The following is a 20,990-nucleotide window of genomic DNA, read 5'->3' as shown; positions in this document are numbered from 1 at the left end:
TCTGTGCACATATACGCACAATTTTATTTATTCTTTTTTCCCCAGTGAATAACAAGGATGCGGCAAAGGCAGATTTTGCTCTGGAACAGTTTTTTATATCACTTTGCAACAGCATTTATTTCCCAGGGGCAAAACCAAATGGTAAATACCTTTTAGATTGCAAAGAAATATTGATTATTGTACCATATTCTTCAATTTGGCTTGACTCTTGCTGTTTTAAAAGCCTAGGCATGGTGTTTTCCATAGCTTGGATTTGTTTGTGTGTGAAGTCAGAGTTATATAATTAAAACAAACATGTTTTCCAGCAAAATGTTTTCTCTTAAATAAGTACTGTCTGTAGCTGAGTAAAAGTAAGTAGTGTCTTTGAAACTCTTTTTCTTCTTTGAAGCTTTTTTTATATACTGTACCTAATTGGCAATTTCCAATATTATTCTTTGTAATTGTTTTGTGGTCATCGTCTGCTCTGGTTGGGAAAGGCTCATTAAGAAGAAAAGCACTTCATCCCCAGCTGAAGAGTGGTATTTACGATGTGTTATGTGCTCTTGGTTTGGTGAGGGTGGTTTAGCAGAAGGTGTTTTTGCTGCTTTGGGTCGTGTCGCTAACAAAAGCGGTACTGATGAGGAAATTGCCTTTTTTTTTTTTCCTGTCAACCACGCTTGAGCTGTTTGCGTACAAGCTGCTTGGAAGTGGGTGGACTGTCTCGGGTGTTGGCTTTCCAAGTTGGAAGGCACGTGGCTCTGCAGCAACCCCCTTCCTTCTGGAGGACCTGACCCTGGGGGTCAGAAATTAGGGTGGCAGCGCTGTTGCTGCATTCAAACCAAACAAGGAGCTCAGTGGGTCTCTGAGCAAATGGGAGCCCCCGTGGCTGGGGCTATCTGGCGTTAGGTGAAACGACAAATGTGGAAACAAAATCTGGGTCTTCTGTGTGTCGCTTACTACTTGCACATCCCAAAGGCTTATGCTGTGCTGTGCCAGGTCTGAAGATGGTATGGCACATCCATGTGTGGCTGTGTTTGTAAGCAGTCCCATTAGGTTGTGAGGTTTGTGCACTGGGAATGGGAGGTGAGGATGTGTTTTGCAGACGTGGGGTCTGATTTAAACCATGCTTCACAAAACAGCATTTTGCAGAAAGAGCTGCGTTGGCAAGGGAGTGTGGAAACATCTCCTTTCTTCCCCGCTGCCTCCTGGGAGTGCAGATACCCCAGCAAACAGGTTGATTTGGTGTCTCTGGCTGAGGAAGAGTCTGAGGAAGGAGCTAGAGCAGTCTTTGCAAGAGACTGCTTGGGAGGCTTGCCCTGGCCCTGCTGTAGCTCTCTGGAGGCAGGGGCTGGGTTCTGTGTTTGTGCAATATGGGCACCTGGGACGTGGCTGCAACTGTTGGAGTCTTCAAGAGGAGGTATGTCTACAGGTAATAATAGAGCTGCCTTTTGGAGGGGCTTTTTGCTTTCCTCAGTGTTGCAGTGGTGTTTCTATGTGGTACACCTTTTGAGGTACACCTCAGTTGTTCAGTTTTCACATCTGTCTCCTTATTTGATAGCATCTTGATGCTAGCATCAATTTGAGCCGCCTCTCATGTAAAATTACGTAGTTAAACTGAAAACCAAGAGCCTCATTCAGCTGGAGCCACGTCACATTGAAAATACAGAGATACAGAGCTCCTTCAGGTATGGCACTAAAATACCAACTGCACTTCTGCTGAGATCTGAGTATCTGCTTAACTCTACTCTCATGCTGTGTAAATATAGACCATGCGTAGAGATACAAAGCCAAGCACATGCCTTGGACTCTGCGAGACTTAAGCCATCAGATGCAATGTAGAATAGCCTGAACTGAAATGGAAAAAGTAACTATGTGTTCTTATATCTAATGGATATGTTGCAAGAAACCAATTGTGGGTTTTAAAAACTGACTATTGAACAACAGTTGCATTTCCTTTGGCGCTCAATTATAGACCTCCGCATGTGTATCTGTAGGCATTTTGGAAGTGCTAGCCTCTGAACTGTGTTTGTGGAGCAGCTACCCATCAGGAAGTGACCTGGGGTCCTACAGAGCTAAAGGCATGAATTACGACAGCCTGCGAGACATGGATCCTTAATTGAGGTTTCGCATCCTTTGTGCGTCAGCGGCAGAAGGGGACTTACCAGTTGGTTGGATGCACAGAGACAGCGGGTTCACAGAGATGGGCGCATGAGGAAGAGAGACCAGACGGAGCGGTTCTTCTTGTTCCTGCTATCCACATTCTCAATCTTTTCAGAGCCTGCTTTTTCAGCAACAAACATGACTGTGCTGTTACTTGGCTTGGTGGTTTTTGTCTTGCCAAGTGAAAAACTGATCCTGAAAGGCTCCTGTGGGGTACTGCAAGGAGCTTTCCCCTGTTCCCTCTGTAAGGAAAAGTTGTGCATGCTGTTTGCGCAGGCATCAACTCATCCCCCGCTGACTTTGGTGAGACATGAGGGTGCTTGAGGGGAGCAAATCTAGCCCCAAAACTTTTCTGTAGTTTGTGCATCGTTATTTTTGGCTGCACAGAACTGGAAAGGTCACATATATTAACCTTTTCTTCTTTGCTTAATTTCAGCATGGCTATTACCCTTCTGCAATCTGGCTGCCTGGCTGAGTGTGCTAATGTCTCAGGATATGTGTTTCCTGGTCTCCTTGGGTAACTGTATACAGACCATCTTAGAGTAATTTCAGTTGAAAGAGACCCTCAGGACCATCGAGTCCAACCATAACCTCACTCTAGCACTAAACCATGTCCCTAAGAACCTCATCTAAACACCTTTTAAACACCTCCAGGTGTGGTGACTCTACCACTTCCCTGGGCAGCCTGTTCCAGTGCTTCACAACCCTTTCCATGAAGAATTTTTTTCTAATATCCAGTCTGAACACAGACACAACTGTCCTGGCACAACTTGAGGCCATTCCGTCTTGTTCTATCACTTGCTACTTGGAAGAAGAGACCAACACCCTCCATGCTGCAACCTCCTTTCAGGCAGTTGTAGACAGCGATAAGGTCTCCCCTCAGCCTCCTTTTCTCCAGGATAAACAGCCCCAGTTCCCTCAGCTGCTCCTCATCAGATTCCTATCTTCCTATTGTCCTCTCAGCCTAAACATCCCTTTGCATTTGGGAAAAGCAGTAGCTGAATATAATGGATAAAGTATCAGAATCCATTATGAGAGTGAAAGGGTCTAACTGCATTGGTGGGCTATGAGGGATGGGAGGAAGTTGCCTTTGAAACAGTCATCATCATCATCCCCACCACTGATTCAGATGCTGCTTTGCCTTTGAAACAAGCAGCAAAAAAACTTTTCAGAATCTTTCCCTTCTGAGTTAATGAGAAAATGTTAATGGCTGTAGTATGTGTAACAGTATTTACAGCTGGGCTCTGCTATAAATATAAGGCTGAATTCAATGGTGGCATTGATCTGCAGCTTGTTCATCCCATCTCCCTCCCTCAGGTCTCTCAGCCCCTCAAGTGAATTACGCCTTGTGTTCAGTGCAGGGCCATCTGTTTCCCTGTATGTTCTCTCTTTTGCTGCAGCCTGATTTGAATGGAAAGGTGAGTCTAAATACATGTGATGAGGAGCAGCTCTTTTGTGCTTCAGTTTGTTTTCCAGCAGAGGAGCCAAGTGATAGAAGAAACGCTGCTTTTTTAGCTGTCCTGCAAATGTGCTTCTAATGCAAGAGTTCAGGGGATTACTGGGAGCAGAGCTGAGGGGCATCTGAGTTTTGGGATTAATTTGACACCGTAGACATAGAGGTCTCTTGTGACTGGGCCTGAGCAGCTTTTCAAAGATGCTGAGATCTGTATTATGATATAAAGCTACTGCTGGATAGCCCCCACCCCCGCATGTCCTGATTCATGCAGAATAGAGAACTGTTGGTGCTATCTAGGTTCTTCTGTGCTATCTCCTTTTACACTGTAAATGGTAATTTAATTTCCACATTTAGAGACCTTAATTAATTATGAATAAAATAATTTATATGAATTTTAGAGCTGAAAGGTGGTAGATTAATGGCTCTCTGGAAACGTGAGGCTGCTTTACTAGAAAGGATTCAGCACAGGAGTGGCTGTGCCAGCTCTGCCCTGTTCTGCCCCATGTGCTTCCGTGCACCGTCAGGTGGGAGGAGGTGGATTTCTGTCCCCTGGCATCCTGGGGAGGCTGGCACAAGGGAAAGGACAAGGAAAATGCTAGTGACCATGTGGTGGGGTGTTCAGGGAGCCAGTCCACTTGAAACCACTCTTGGTAGGGTGGGTTTTCACCAAGGATTTTCGCTTCCACCTGCACACCTTGCATTGTGTGGGTGCAGAGCATCCAGGACTGCAGAAGGCAGGGTCAGGCACGCAGGGTACAGATGGAAGATGGAGTTGTCATCTCTGGCAACAGCGTGTGTTTTGACTGCCTGAGACACCTGGAGTAACATGCATCTCCGTCTCCAACGTGCTGTGTAAGTGGCCTCGTGCACTCCTCTTTGTTTTCTGTTCTCTCGTGTGTGCTCCTGCCTGCCTTCTCTGCTGGCCCAAGCCCCCAGGCAGACACAATCACCTGGTGCTTGCTTGTGTCAAGCAGGTTGAGGCTCCCTTCGATGGCTGGTTTTAGGAGGCCTGATGAAGTAGGAATTTGGTTCCAAATCCATGTTGTCATGTTTTATGCATGGTCAGATTTGCTTCCTGTCCAATGTAGCAGACCACTGTGAAGATTAGCTCTGGTTGTCTCTTCTTGTGCTTTTTTTCTTCTCTCCTTTTTTTTTTTTTTTTCTTAATATTTTTATTTATTTATTTGCTTTCTTTCTTTAGGGATCAGGATGTTCACTGAGACTTTTAGGCTTGGTCCTCAGGTCTCTGTACAGGCAAAACTTTCAGTGATCTCAGCAGTCACCTCTGCCTTTGGTAGGAGACTGGTTGCTTGATTCCTGTGGGCATCAATCATTTAGCAGTTGCAATATTTATCAGGTGCTACTTGATTAGTTCTCTTTCTCCAGGAAGTCTTTTGTTGTTTGGAACTCTTTACAGTTCCTTTATTCTTTTGTTAGTGTTCTGCAGAGACGAGTGGGCCTTAATTACTTCTGCTGTCTGTGTCCTGGCTTCCGAGTAGCAGCGCCTCTTTGATGCCTGTGTGCACACACATATTGCACCTTTCTTCTCTCTCTCTGCCTGATCCTTTTTATTCTCAGGGACAGGCATTGTACAAAGCTGAGTCCAGGTTTTGTACTCCAGGCGCTTCTAGGACTGAAAAGAGTTTCTTTTCTTTTCCTAGAAGCTTTGCTTGCAAAAGGGAACAGTGAGCAATCCAGCTCCTAGCAGTTTTATTTGGCCAAGTTTCCTACTCTGGGTCATCTCTTGCTCTTCCTCTTCAGAACCAGTGGAAAGTCATTGTTTAATCCCAACAGCCTTCCTGAAGTCACTGGTTTTGTGTTTCAGTCTCGTCACCTTCCCATGTGCCGTGGTTATTCATCTCCCGTTAGCAGTCCTGCTGGGCGATGCCTTGGCTTGGGATGTAGGTCGGCTGTTGCGCAAGGTCTGTCTGTCTGGAGGGCAGATTGCCATCAACAAGCTTCAGTATTTTTTTCATGAAACAATACTTAACTTCCAGGGGTCAGCTGGAGGTGATGGTATCCTGTTGCTTGGACTGACTGACAAGGCAGTGACAAAGCTTTATGCTGCATAACTCATTTTAGTATCACCAAGTGTGATAAACAGCTCGCTCAGACCCTGAGAGTAGCAGTGAAGGCAAGCTGGGTTAAGGTTTTAAGTCCTTTATAACAAACTATCAAAAAAATAGTCTAAACAGATGCAGTCAAATTACTCATGGGGCCCCCTGGATTCGTATGATTTCTTCATGCTTAATAATTTCTTTTCCAAGCTAATAATTCCATGGCATTTCTTTCACAAGGTTATAAAACAGAGACTAAGCGATGCAAACGCCAGGTGTTTGCAGAGCACGTAGGTAAACGTGGTGGCGTAGGTTGATGTTCTGTACGTCCCTGCCTGCAGGCCTCAGCTGCTGCTCAGGGGGCTGAAAATTCACCTATCGTGAAGATGGGGCCTAGTCATAGGTCTTTGCCATTGGTCTCCCCATTATCCTGGCCCACCCAGTAGGAGGGGAGATGCTGGTCGAGGGGAGGACTCAGGGATGGGGAGTCCCTTTGGCCAGGGCCACACTGGGCAATGCCCGTTGGCTCCATTGGGTGGGTGCTCTGCTCAGGGCCCCTCTCTGTTTTACTTTGACCTCTCCATCCTCTTAGCTCTCTGCCTTTTTTTGCACATGTTGTCCCTAGCTATCATCTGGTTGCCTAAATCCTTCTCTGCCTCTTTACAAAATATAGCTTACATTGTTTTTTAACTCATCTCTATTACTCGGGTGTTGAGGGAGCTGGCTGAAGTCATTGCTGGACTGCTCTCCATCATCTTTGCCAAGTCTTGGGAAATGGGAGAGGTGCCCGAGGATTGGAGGAAAGCAAATGTCACTCCAGTCTTCAAAAAGGGCAAGAAGGAGAACCCGGGTAATTATAGACCAGTCAGCCTCACCTCTGTCCCTGGGAAAGTAACGGAACAGCTTATCCTTGGTGCCATCTCAGGGCATATCAAGGATAAGAGGGTTATTAGGGGCAGTCAGCATGGCTTCACCAAGGGTAAGTCATGCTTGACCAACCTCATAGCCTTTTATGAGAATGTAACAAGGCGGATGGATGATGGCAGAGCGGTGAATGTGGTCTACCTTGACTTCAGTAAAGCCTTTGACACAGTCTCCCACAGCATCCTCACAGCTAAGTTGAGGAGGTGTGGTCTAGACAATAGACTAGTGAGGTGGGTTGCAAACTGGCTTAAGGAGAGAAGCCAGAGAGTGGTAGTCAATGGTGCGGAGTCTAGTTGGAGGCCGGTATCTAGTGGAGTGCCTCAGGGGTCAGTACTGGGGCCAATATTATTCAATATATTCATTAACGATTTAGACAAGGGAATAGAGTGTACTGTCAGCAAGTTTGCTGATGGCACTAAGCTGGGAGGGGTGGCTGACACGCCAGAAGGCTGTGCTGCCATCCAGCGGGACCTGGACAGGCTGGAGAGTTGGGCGGGGAATAACCTGATGAAATTTAACAAGGGCAAGTGTAGAGTCCTGCATCTGGGCAGGAACAACCCCAGGTTCCAGTATAGGTTGGGAAATTACATATTAGAGAGCAGTGTAGGGGAAAGGGACCTGGGGGTCCTGGTGGACAACAGGATGACCATGAGCCAGCACTGTGCCCTTGTGGCCAGGAAGGCCAATGGCATCCTGGGGTGTATTACAAGGGGGGTGGTTAGTAGGTCGAGAGAGGTTCTCCTTCCCCTCTACTCCGCCCTGGTGAGACCACATCTGGAATATTGTGTCCAGTTCTGGGCCCCTCAGTTCAAGAAGGACAGGGAACTGCTGGAGAGGGTCCAGCGTAGGGCAACCAAGATGATTAAGGGAGTGGAGCACCTCCCTTATGAAGAAAGGCTGAGGGAGCTGGGTCTCTTTAGTTTGGAGAAGAGGAGACTGAGGGGTGACCTTGTTAATGTTTATAAATATATAAAGGGTGAGTGTCATGAGGATGGAGCCAGGCTCTTCTCGGTGGCAAACAATGATAGGACAAGGGGTAATGGGTGCAAACTGGAACACAAGAGGTTCCACTTAAATTTGAGAAAAAACTTCTCCTCAGTGAGGGTGCCAGAGCACTGGAACAGGCTGCCCAGGGAGGTTGTGGAGTCTCCTTCTCTGGAGACATTCAAAACCCGCCTGGACATGTTCCTGTGTAACCTCACCTAGGCGTTCCTGCTCCAGCAGGGGGATTGGACTAGATGATCTTTTGAGGTCCCTTCCAATCCCAAACATCCTGTGATACTGTGATACTCCTAAAACCTTGGTATTGTAGCCTAGGCTACTTTTGGTGAAAAGAAGATTCCTGATGGTAAGAGATACACAAGCTAGAAGCCTCTACTGGTTTTGTGTGTATTTACCCCAGTACTTGTTGGGCTAGGCTGTTTAAGTTTACTTGAAGTTTTAAATGAAAAAAAAAAAGGCATGTTTACATAAATGTATTGAACTGATACACAAACTCTTCTGAAAATAAGAAAACAAGACATGTTCAGCTACTTGAGTATCCACTCTGGTGTATAGCCACAGCTTGTCTTACTGAATTGAATTGCTCACCTGCTTTGTAAACTTGATCATAAAGGTCTAATTTACACTAGTTATACTAGTAACTATAGTTCCTACTGTAACCTACACTAGTAGGTTATATTTTAAAAAAGGGGAGGGGGGAGAGTAAGCAGAAAAAAGCAGAACTTCAGAGCTTTCCTGTCTGCATGTTCCTCCTGAATCCTGTAACTTTTCTAGTTCCTTCTTGACAAGTAGTGTGGTTGCTCAGTTTTGCTTCTGTTTAAATCTGTAGCATTTCTACCACTGGTTTCTACAGAACAGAAATTAAGTTTCTACAACTAATGACGTACCATAGTGTTTGTTAATGAGATGGTGATACATGAGTAAAATACCGGAATGAGAAGGATGTTTCTCTGAGACAATGTAACATGGTGTTTCTCCTCTTCTTCAGCATGCTTTTTCGTGAAGAAAAAAAGGGAGAAGAAGAAAAAAAGGAGAAAAAATAGACCCGAGTCTTGCATGACTGAGAGGCAGGGCAGTGTTCACAGTCCTCCCTGGCCATCCATGTCCCACCCAAGCTAGTTTGGCAGAAGGATAGAAGTTCTGGAGTGATGAGGTCCCTCCCTGCAAGTCCCGAGGAGTGTGGTAGCCCCATGGGTGCAAGAGCCCCAGGCTCCTGTGCGTAGAAGGGAGCCGCAGAAATAATTTGGTTGCCTGATGTGCTGGTCATTGGTCCCGCGGCTGGGTGCCAGCAGGGCCTGTGTGTCGGTGTCCCTGCTGATGTGGGAGGTGGGAAGGGACAGCTGTGGGGCAATGCAGGCACAGAAACACAGGCTGGACAATTTCTACCCTCTGCTTGATTAATTTTACCTGATTATTTCTAATCATCACTCTGTAGAAAGTCCCTGCACTCCTTGCTGGGTGAGTAATTATATTCCCATTAGCTTTCAAAGAGCAGTGTGGTTTTTTTAATAAAACCCTGTGTGTGTTTCTGAAGGCTGTTCTTACTCGGCGCAGTCCTTTGGGTGCCTGCAAGTGCTGGTCTGGAGGATGTTGCCTGTCAGCCCTGGGCTCTGTGAGCATTTGGGCTTCCCACCCCTGCGGGGCTGGCAGGTGGGCACAGCCAAGTGTGTGCTCTCAGCCCTGCTGGGCTGCAGCCCTTCTGCTTCCCAGACGTGGGAACATGGAGATCTGGCTCCTCATTTCTGTCTTCTAGTGCTGTCGATTGCACGGGAACTTATTCAGAAGCAGGAGGCAACTCATATTGCAGGTCAGGAGACGTGTGAGCTGTGTCAGAGCTGCAGCAAGGCTTCTGTAAAGGGTTTTCATATGTAGCAAAGTGGCACTGAATATTATTAAGCTTTTGATAGAGGTGTGGGTTGGTCTCGCTTCTTATGCCTGCACCTCCACCTTGGATCTGTCTCCAATAGTCCTCACTTTGACTTTTGGCCCTTTTGAAACTAGGTTTAAAAAAAATATCTGGAGCAAAAATGGGTCGCTTAGCAACCCGCTCCAGCCAAGGGCTGCCGGAGAATGGGTCAGTGATTAACAATTATGTACAGTCGAGGTTAAAAATGCGGGTCAGTCTGCAACATTGCTGCTCTGACGGCTGGAATATTTCAGCATTACGATGCTGGGATTTATGGTCGTGGTAAGTAAATTTATACTAGTTGTAGTTCTGACCTCATGAACATGATGATTCAAGACTTCGGTGTTATGAAATTGGTCTGAAGTATCTTTTCTTTACCAGTATATTACAAAAAAGCATTAAATAACCATTGTATGAGTAACATAGGCATGGTCTATGTTTTATGCATATTTTTTTCCCAAGGCTGTAGACCTTTCCCAGCCCATATGACTTCCCAAACAAACAGAAATAGATCTACATGTGAGAGTGGAAAATGCAGAGTCTAGCTATAGAGCAGGAATGCAGAGGGAAGGTGGGTTTCTGGCTTTGGTCACTTACCTGAATGTTGATGCATTGTTCCTCCAAGGAAGGAAACAACAAATGCCACGCAGGCTTGATGAGTTTATTTTTCTGAGCTTGATTTTGACAACATGATCGTTTTCCTGAGTCCTTGATGGTGCTTTGGTTTCTAGATGAAGAGGTCCTTGGCAGCTTTTTCTCCTTTCAGAGAGTAGAAGAGGAGGTGTCTTGGTTGTGATTTCATTGTCCCCAATAAGTACATATCATTTCTGCAAGAATGTATAGTGAGAGAATCAATCATTAAAACAGCATTCCATCTCTTAAATGTTTTATAACTCTGGCAGTGAAATCAAGGTTGTTTTGCCAAGTCATTTACTTTCATTGTCTAATCAATTTCTAAAGCTCTTGCCTATTTGCTTCTTTGTTTAATTAACCCTTCTTTTCTGCCTTATTCCACCCTAGTAATCATCTGAAACTTGAGAAATAAGGATCAGCTGACAAGCACCTCTTCAGCAGTTAGGGGAAGCACTGAATTCCAGGAACCCCAACTGGAGGTGGCTTGTATTCATAAGGCCTAATCTTTCATTATTGTCCAAAGCTGACAGTGTCATGGGCAAGTGGGCAGCTCTTTTCCTTTACTCCCTTGACCTTTTTTTTTCCCCTGCTTCCACTGATTAGGCTTATTCCCTGCCAACTGAAAAAAAAAAACCCATATTTATTTTTTAAAAAATCCTTTTCAGACTGATATTACTCATTACCTTAGTTACCTGTCACCACTGGTTGAGGTAGCATCTTAATGCCCTTTCCAGAATAGTAAGAGGATGTCTTAATGAATGCTTTCCTTTCTTGGTTTTGATCATTAAACATACTTTACCATCGTCAGCTGGGAGTAAGTGGTAAAATCCATACCTTAGACTTTGCAGATGCTTTTAGATCTCATTAAGGATCATTAATATGCAGAACAATGCCACAGAAAAGAGGCTGCTAGGGTAGGAAATGAGATCCATCATCTGTTGTTAGAGCTGCAGGATAACTTTAGGTCAGCAGAAATCAGTTACTGGAACTGGATTTGGGCAAGGATTCCTCATTAATATACTCAAGGAGTGTGGGGGTGGGATGGGGATGGAAGAAGGCAAACCTGAGCAGCTGTGGGTTCCTCCTGTCCTTGTACTGCAGTGTTCATTTGGAACATCTTTTGAATCCTGTAGCTCTTGCAGTCACTCTGACTTTTGACTACAGAAAGACTATGCCCAAACTTGATAGTCTGGACTACATTTGTATAAATTGAATTAATACCCAGTTTCAGGCTATTTACTGCCTGCTTCCACAGGCCAACAATTTTTCCTTCCTTCCTGGTTTCTTGATTAGTGTCTTAATTTCTGCTTTCTGAGGCTTTTCCTGGTTTTGCTTTTTTGTTTGCCACCAGAGACTGATTTCTACACCCATGTACCTGCGGCAGGTGGTTGCATGAGGAGTGCTTGTGCCGGTTCACAGTGGTACTGATACACGTGATTTTGCTCCTGGATTGAGTTGACAGTGACAATTGCTCACTGCCCCACACCCGTGCACAGCAGCCGGTTGTGTGCTCACCCCCCCAGGATGAGATGGGAGTTTTAACCAAACAAATTCCCTCTTAATTGGAAAGAATTTGGATGCTGCTGCTGCCTGCCATGTTTCCTGCTTGCTCATGAAGGCTTTGCATCCTCTGCAGTACAGGCCCAGTTTTGTTTGTTTTTTCTGTTTTAAGCAAGCACTGAGAGGCCTGGGAGCGTCAGGGCTGGGGATGGCAGGGAGCAGGAGCGTTTCCTGCAGTCTCTCATTGCTTGGTGAGGAAGGGAGACTGGCTGAACAACAAATTATCACAGTATCACAGTATGTTTGGGATTGGAAGGGACCTCAAAAGATCATCTAGTCCAATCCCCCTGCTGGAGCAGGAACGCCTAGGTGAGGTCACACAGGAACGTGTCCAGGCGGGTTTTGAATGTCTCCAGAGAAGGAGACTCCACAACCTCCCTGGGCAGCCTGTTCCAGTGCTCTGGCACCCTCACTGAGAAGAAGTTTCTTCTCAAATTTAAGCAGAACCTCTTGTGTTCCAGCTTGATCCCGTTACCCCTTGTCCTATCATTGTTTGCCACCGAGAAGAGCCTGGCTCCATCCTCATGGCACTCACCCTTTATATATTTATAAACATTAATGAGGTCCCCCCTTAGTCTCCTCTTCTCCAAACTAAAGAGACCCAGCTCCCTCAGCCTTTCTTCATAAGGGAGGTGCTCCACTCCCTTAATCATCTTTGTTGCCCTGCGCTGGACCCTCTCCAGCAGTTCCCTGTCCTTCTGGAACTGATGGGCCCAGAACTGGACACAATATTCCAGATGTGGTCTCACCAGGGCGGAGTAGAGGGGAAGGAGAACCTCTCTTGATCTACTAACCACCCCCCTTCTAATACACCCCAGGATGCCATTGGCCTTCCTGGCCACAAGGGCACAGTGCTGGCTCATGGTCATCCTGTTGTCCACCAGGACCCCCAGGTCCCTTTCCCCTACACTGCTCTCTAATATGTAATTTCCCAACCTATACTGGAACCTGGGGTTGTTCCTGCCCAGATGCAGGACTCTACACTTTCCCTTGTTAAATTTCATCAGGTTATTATGTATCCCTTTAGTTACTTAATGAGTGCTTCTCCGCCTTGGAAGGTTCAAAAGATTATTCTATGTGCTGGTTTCTGATACTGAACAAGCTGGAAATGTTAGTGGTTATGTTAACGTTGCTCCTGGCTCTCATGGCATTCACTTCTGAAAGATAAAAATGGGTTTAATGTGCTTGACATAGGAGCTTTGATTTGAAATGAATGCTGTCAGCCTTATTAAAAAGATGATAAATTACACTGAAAAACATGTGTTCAAGTAGCAGCACTAGGGTTATGCCACAAACAGAGTAAAAGCAGAATCATTTGAAACGCAGGTGTTTGCCCCTTCTGGCTCTTGCCATGCTGTGCTGCACTGCTGTTTGCATGTGTTGTCCCATGGCTGCGCTTTGCTCGTGGTGACACCAGCTCCCTGTGTGGTGGTTCCCACTCGCTGGCGCACCAGCATGGGTGGCAGCAGGGGTTGTCACATTGTCGCGCATGGCCTTTCCCTGGGCACTGTGCTGTGCTGTGGGGGGTTCCCCAGGCATCCGCAGCAGGGGGACATCCTTGGTGTTGCCAGCTCGGATTGGGCTTTGCACCGGTGGTGGTGAAAGCCCTGCTTCCTACAAGAGGGCTGCTCCTCAGGAGTCCTGATTTTTGGGCTGTTTTAGCTTGTTGCTGGTTGCTTTATGCACTCATTAAAAGCAGTGGGAATTTGTGGGTGAAATGGAAGATACAAAATGTAACCCAGAGTAAGCTCTAATAGATGTGTAGATGAAAACCAACTTGACATATTTCTGTATTTGAGATTTATAATCTAATCATTCTTTCACTTGCACAGCAGGGACTGAAACAGCATGTAGTTATTTACATATAGGGAACATTAAACAGCCACCTCTTTAAACCATATGTGAACATAAAATCCAACAACCACTGCTGAGTAATGAGTATCTGTGAAAGACGAGAATAAAAATAAAGCAGAAACAAACATAATGAAAAGGTATTACTGCAAGAAGTGGCTGTGACAGCAGCATATTATATCCCTATACTGAAGTGAAAACGTGACCCTGTAAATCTGTATCCTCTTGCCTTTTCAATTAATGCTATACACATTGAACACGTGCAGATGGTTTGCTTTGTATTCCTCTTAGTTGTAGTGAGCTGCTGGGAGCTTTGCAGTGTCTTAGTGCTTTGCTGTAAGGAGCTGCCGGGTGGCACACCATGTCGCTCCAGACTGTTTCAGACTTGTCATTGCTCCTTTAGGGCAGTTGTCATCCCTGAGAAACCTGAAACCTCTTTTAAATTTACCATCAGTCAACTTCAGTGCTGGCTTGGTTGCTCAGTGTATTAACCTCCCAGCCACAGTAGTGACTGCCTGTCCTTTGAGGTACAGTGCCAGGCATCTGGCTCCCGAAACGGCTCTGGTCCTGCAGGGATTAGGATTAATTTGTCCAGGTGCTGAGACACACTCCTGTGACCGTATTGCTGGGCACCTTGGCTTCGCTGTAGTTACTGTGGATACTTGACAACTTCCCGTAGCTATTGCCAGGCTGCTGCAATGTAACACATACCCATGTGCTTCAGAGGTTTTAGTTTTGAGACTGGAAGAGAGATTGAGGGCTGGTAGTGTTTAATACTTCATCTTTTGGGAGAAAAAATTATGGAGGGGCATCCTCTGTGGAGAAATCACTGTTCTCTCTGTATTGTATGAAATAAATGCCTGTAGAGGCTTTCCCTAAAATACCATGTTTTAATGCATTTTTTCCCATTGGTTGGTTAGTTTCTTGACACATGCTGTCTACTCTCCAGTCCTTTTCCATTTCTAAAACTAATTACAAACAGGAACTTGAAAATAATTCCCTAATAAAGGGTAGGCATCCCCAAATGGGTACAACTGCATCCTGCAGAAGCCATGCTTACCCCATAGGCATATTTTGGTGATAAGTCTAGATATTGGGGTCTCAGCATGCAGAGCAGATACAGAGAGCTGTTAGTTCTAAGTGAGAAATGTATTCCCTCTCAAGTAATGCACATCTGAATCTCCTCATTGTTGGAGTCCTCTGTGGTACTGGTGGCAGTGAACCTGAAGAATAACTTCTGTTGGTTTTTAGGATGAAAGGAGAAGCTAATTTGTGTGATACATGGACACTGAATTTCTATCACAGAACTAAAACACTGTTTTCTACTACTAAAACACTGTTTCTACACCATTTAAAAAAAACACTGTCCTTTGCATCTCTCACCTCCTTTAACCCCCTGCATTCCTGTGCCCTGAAGGGAGTGCGATGAAAAACGGGGATGGCGGTAGCCTTAAGAGATATTTTGTTCTTAAATCCCTACTACTTTTAAGGAGGATTTTAGAAATCTCAACTGTATTTTAATTTGGTTTGTCAAAGTATAATTACCGTGAATGAGGTAAGAAACTAATTTAAACACAGCAAGTGTAGTGGAGAATCCAATTTTCAGAAATCAGTGGAAATATAATTGGAGTCATTAAGTGCTGACTTTGGTAATTAAGAATCGTTTTTTGACGTTTCAGGCTTGTGTTGCTAATTGTCTGAGGAGAGGGTAGAAAAATATTTTTTTTCAAGGCAAAACGTGGTCGTTCCCTAGACCTGTGTAGCCAATGGCATGAACACCGCCCAGCCGCTCGGGGCGAACCTGCATTGTTCAAGATTTGCTTGGTCAGGTCCCGAGCTGCTCATCTGTCCCTGCCCACAGCAGGGGACATGTGAGAGCATGTTTTGTGGTCACCATATGACCAGAAGGTCGAGGAAGGTTCTCCTCTTCCTCTACTCTGCCCTGCTGAGGCCACATCTGGAGAACTGTGTCCAGTTCTGGGCTCCCCAGTTTAAGAAGGACAGGGAATTACTGGAAGGAATCCAGCAGCGGCTATGAAGATGATGAGGGGCCTGGAGCACCTTCCTTATGAGGAGAAACTGAGAGAGCTGGGTCTGTTCAGCCTGGAGAAGAGAAGGCTGAGAGGGGATCTCATCAATGTTTATAAATATCTCAAGGATGGATGTCAAGAGGATGGGACCAGACTCCTTTCAGTGGTGCCTGACGATAGGATGAGGGGCAATGGGCACAGACTGAAGCACAGGAGGTTCCATCTAAACACGAGGACAAACTTCTTTACTTTGAGGGTGCCAGAGCACTGGAACAGGCTGCCCAGAGAGGTTGTGGTGTTTCCTTCTCTGGAGACATTGAAAACCTGCCTGGACACATTCCTGTGCAATCTACTGCAGGTGAACCTGCTTTAGCAGGTGCGTTGGACTAGCTGATCTCCAGGCATCCCTTCCAACCCCAACCATTCTGTGATTCTGTGTACGTGTGACGGAGCCCGTGCTTCCCGATGTGTGGGAGGCTGGCGCTGCCTTTGCTGCTGCTGGGCAACCCCATGTGCTGCACAGAGGAGCCCCCAAGGGCACCCTCAGGGTGGAAAAACCTGTCAGTGGCTGGACAGGCCAGGCTTCAGCTGCTCCATGTCTGGCCTTGGCCAAGGAGGGCAATTTGGCTGCCCCTCTGCTCCAGAGCAGTCCTTGGCATAGAAGCTGGAGCAGTGTAGGAGCCGCTCTGTCTTAAAAGGGGGCCTGGCCACACTCAGCCAAGGTTTTGGTAGCATGGTGAATGGCTACCAAGGGGCATCGCGTCATTGATTGATGGTGCTGTGCAGTGTCGTGTCACAGAGCTCAGAGCAAAAGCGAGTCTCTTCTGATAATATTCAGGAGAAGGATTTTTCAAAGCCAGAGGTGAATGCTGAGCTCCTTAACTTATCTTGCTTTCCAGCTTTCATCTTGTATTGCAGGTCCATCTTGATAAAACAACTGGATCTCTCTGCAGACTTAATGTGCTGTTGAAGTTATTAATAAAAAGAACTCAGTGGTAGGAGAAGTGCATCCTCATCACTTCTTGTTTGTAAAATTATGTCTAAGTCAGGATGCTATGCATTTTTAACTCCTGCACTTCAAGCAAGATGCTCAGCATGCTTTTGTTATGATAATGGGGAAACCATAAAAACCCCCTGACATGCTGATAGTTATCATCACATAAAACAAGCCTTATGTTTATTTTCCTATTAAAAATGCTATTTTTTCCAGAGCAATGGCATTTATAAGGCTTTTTTTTTTGTTTAATTTTATTGTATTCCAAAAACCCAGATAATGCTGTTTGCTTGGGCCTCAAGCATGGAAGCTGATGTGATATTTTTTGTGCTTTTGAGTTTTCGTATCCCCTAACAAATCCATCAGTGGCTGAGATCTCTTGCTCTGTGTTTGAGTCTGTAATTACCTTACAGCCCAACAGAAGCTAGAGCTCAACTAGGAAGTTACTTAAAAAGTGTGTTTAAAACTTTGGCTGTGCTCATTTCTTAGGTGTGTGGAAACCACTGGCAATTTAAACATTTGTTTAAACCAGAAAATTCCCCCTTTGCAGTTGGAGTGTCTTTCACAGTGCCCCCTAAAATTGTGTTTCCCTTCTCTCCCAGGGCTTCTGACCTTTAAAGCTGAACGGGTGGTTTCTCGTGTACTTGTTAGCGTTTGTGCTAGACATGGGGCATTCTCTGAAAAGCATGGGATACTCTTTGGAGTTGGGCACCTGGTAGGTTGGGCAGCTGGGGATGGGTGCCCCAAGGGAGTGCTCATGGGAGCAGCCTCTATCTCCTAGCCATGTTCAGAAAAAATATTATCGGTGTCCCTCCCCTGTCGCTTTCCATCTATGTGGCTTTCTGGATAACACACTCAGAATACCTGGCAGTGGCTGAACGTGTTATGACAAAATCAGGTTGTAGCATGGAGGGTGTTGGTCTCTTCTCCCAAGTAGCAAGTGATAGAACAAGACGGAATGGCCTCAAGTTGCACCAGGGAAGGTCCAGATTAGATATTAGGAAAAAAATTTTCACAGAAAGGGTTGTCAGGCATTGGAACAGGCTGCCCGGGGAAGTGGTGGAGTCACCATCCCTGGAAGTGTTTAAAAGACATGTGGATGAGGTTCTTTAGGGACATGGTTTAGTGCTAGAGTTAGGTTATGGTTGGACTTGATGATCTCAAGAGTCTGTTCCAACCAGAATGATTCTATGGTTCTGTGAAAAGCACTTGAAATAGCTCAAACAGGTTGGAGATATGCCAAGCTTTACTCTTTGCTGCTCGGTCTTCCACAGACCCACTGAGCAGCTCTTGTGTTTGGTGATGGGATTTCCAGGCTGGGGTGCACGCTGGGCTTTCTGTAGGTTGTTGTCCCCTTCTCCCAGGCACTGGGTGTACCCAGTTAAGCTCCAGCTTGCAGCTGCAGGTTAAGGGGCGTAATGAGGATACGCTTTGCTTCAGGCATAATTTCTTTCCTGTTACTTTTTTCTTCCATTTCCCTTTGTTTTATTTCTTCAGACAGCCTGTGTTACTGCCTAATTGGATTACTAGGTCACTTACTGGCTGACTGTGGGCTCTACAGGATTGGGTCTGGTCCCTGATGCTTAGCAGTTTCGGGGGGCTCATGTAGGCTGGCAGCCTGCTAAGCCGCTACAGTCCTGTGGGGCCTCAGCAGAAAATGGCTTTCCCTGCTAAACCCTGCAGTGGCTGCATGAAGGAATGGATCCATTCCTTCGTTTCACCTGGCTTTTTAGCTTTAGGGAGAAAAAATTTAAAAATTCTTTGGTTTAAAGTGTGCTGTGCAGTGCATAGCCTCCAAGTAGGACTGGCCATCTTCTGAGAAACACATCCAAATGTGAAACCTTAAATGCAGTTCAGATGTTTGCATAGAGATGAACAGCTCTTACTTAGAAAGTGTGTTCTGTATCTTAAACAAAACACCTCCTTGCAGTTTCCATGGTAAACTCTTCTTCATAATTGAATAACAGTCATAAATGGTTACGTAAAACACAAGCAAAATGCCGCACCATAGCTGAAGGCTCCACTTGTCAGCTCTCTGTTTGCTCTTTGCGCAGGGGAGCGTGCTGGTACCTGACGGCGGGGCTCGACACGGGGCACAGCTGTTTGGCGCATCAGTCCTGCAACCCCGATTGCCGGACCGCAGCTTTCCAGAGAGGCTTCTCGCATTCGTCCAAGAGCCACTGTGTAACTCGTCTCCAGACCCTTCTGCTTAGGAGAAGCCAGCTGGAGGAACCATGAAGACCAAAATCTGTTGATGGGACTACACAGAGAAAAACTCAGACCCTGTGCTTTAAAGGTATCTCTCTGCAGATAGTGCTGTTAAGCTCGCTCTTTCCAGTGCTGCTACGTCCATCTAGAAGTTGTTAGACCTTTGGAAGACAAGAGATCTTGTTAAGGTGAGTATAAATGATATGTCAGACCATGTTTTTAAAACTTCATTCCCTGGCCCTCCCCCCCCTTTTTTTTTTCTTCAGTGACTGAGGTATTTTCAATAAAGAAAAAACCAAAGCTTTACTAGTTCTGAGACAAGAACTTTGGTGCCGTTATACCTCTTAGGTTTTTACAATCTAAGTATGTGGGTGTCTGTCATGTTGTATCCCCCTCCCCATTCCCAAGTGTTTTTATTTATGAGGATTTGAGTCTTGCTTGCTTAAAATTTGTCACATGGACTAAGCAGCAGTTAAAAAAAAAAAACCAAAAACAAAAACAAAAGCCACCACCACCACCAAAAAAATCCTTGGAAAACCCTTGGTGTGAAGTAGACCTCAGTGTTTTGATGCCCGAAGTTTGGCAATGCTGTATTTTGACTGGTGAAGCTCCATGCAAGGAGGGGGCTTCTCCTCCCACGCAAGTGGATACCCATGTCTTGCACTTGGTATGTCCATCACCAGCCCCTACTGAAGGCTGCTCTCCTGCACCCTGCTCTTCTGCCCGGTGTGTGTCCCTGTCAGTGGCAATGCCAGAAATGTGCCAGCGGGTTTCCCAGCCGGAGGCAGAGATGGCAGAGGTACGGCTGTAGGCTGCTGGGACAGGGCAGAGTTGCAGGGCTCAGCTGGGTGCATGACATGCAACCAGCCATGTGTGCAGTGGCCTTGAGTCTGCTGCCTTGAACCTTCCTGTCACTGCATGGCACGCTAGCCCCCCAAATCCCTGCCTGTGGGCAACGTGGTGGTGGGGGTGGGTGCTGCGTTCTGGATCAAGCAATGCTGCACAAACAGGTGGGTGATGCTGAAGCATTCCCTGTGTCTATGCGCCTTTTGTGTTGGACTGAGAGCATGTCCAGGGGTGTTTATGTCACCTTGGAAAGACTGCATGTGACATCTGACTTGTGGATGTTGTTTTGCTGCTTCTCTCTCACTGTATCACCGCTGATTTGCAGGCAGTGGCTGCTTCTCCAGCACTGTGCTCTCGATGCTTCCCGATTGCTGCACATATGGTGTGTGAAATTACCCGGCGCTCGGTGGCCCGTGTGGCACCGGCAGTGCCAGCTAGCAGCAGGGTGGCAGACCGAGTTCTGAATTTTCCTCTCTCCTCCGGAGGGAGGGGGCGAGAGTTTTTGTTCTTTTGTTCGTCTGAGTTTGTATGGGAAATAAGCCCGCTGCCTGCATGTGGAGGGAAGATGCAGGGGAGGTGACAACAAAGCCGTCATCTTGCTTTGCTCTATCTGGGAAGCAAGATGTGGTGGGGTTTCTTACTTCTCGCTTTGGCAGTAGGTACAAGTTGTCCCTATACTCATTGGCTGGACATGAGCATCTCGGTGGGAAGCCTGCGACACTGGTGCCTCGGTGCTGTGCATCTCTGTGCTTTGGGCCAGTGGTGAGCTTGCCCTCTGAGAGAGGATTTGGGGTTTTGCCATGGCTGTCACTGGCCCCCATGCCTGTTCAGGCGCGTGTGCTTTGGCCTGTTACTGCACTCTGGTAAGGCGAAGGTGGCTTTTGATGGTCCCCACTCTTTAGGGTGACTGGTCCCTATGTGTGGCACCAGGGACTGGGTGGGCAGGGGGTTTGCAGCCTTCGAGTCACTGTGTAACCCTCCCCTCTCCATTTTTGGGGGAAGAAGAGGAGGGAGGTGGGGAATGAGGATCGATGGTGTTGCCTTCATCCATCCTGTGGCTGTTGTGGTCCCTCCACCGTGCCGCATGCCCTTGGGCAGCAGCCCTGCCAGCCTCCCCTCACAGCGCAGAGGGGCAGTGGGGCTGTCTGGGGGCTCTGGACGACGTCGCTGTGTCAGCTCCCACAGTCTGCACAGCCTGAAAGCGTGGAGGCCTCGTTTGCTTCTGATGAAAGCTGAAGCCCTGCTGAAGATGGAGCATCCTCTGAGGATGCTCCTGGCCATGGACATGTCTGAGAGGGGCTCCTTCCTCCTCCCCACCACCCCCCTGTTTTTTTCTCGTTTTCCCTCAGGTTTTTGCTAACCATGAAGCCACTAATGTAAAATG

At 46.6% G+C, this 20,990-nt stretch overlaps 1 protein-coding gene across 3 annotated transcripts in view; it reads left to right on the top strand.

The window, feature by feature from the left end:
- Positions 1 to 20,990, top strand: part of TIAM1 (TIAM Rac1 associated GEF 1) — a 199,589-nt gene that overhangs the window by 21,572 nt on the left and 157,027 nt on the right. For all 3 annotated transcript variants that reach the window (XM_065066249.1, XM_065066238.1, XM_065066229.1), the window contains exon 2: positions 18,607 to 18,948. The gene's annotated coding sequence lies outside the window, so the exon portion shown is untranslated. The remainder of the gene's footprint in view (positions 1 to 18,606; positions 18,949 to 20,990) is intronic.

Source organism: Columba livia, chromosome 1, assembly GCF_036013475.1.
Source record: "Columba livia isolate bColLiv1 breed racing homer chromosome 1, bColLiv1.pat.W.v2, whole genome shotgun sequence".
Taxonomy (NCBI): Eukaryota; Metazoa; Chordata; class Aves; order Columbiformes; family Columbidae; genus Columba; species Columba livia.
The sequence above is the reverse complement of the archived record's forward strand: the minus strand, read 5'-3'. Positions and strand labels throughout refer to the sequence as shown.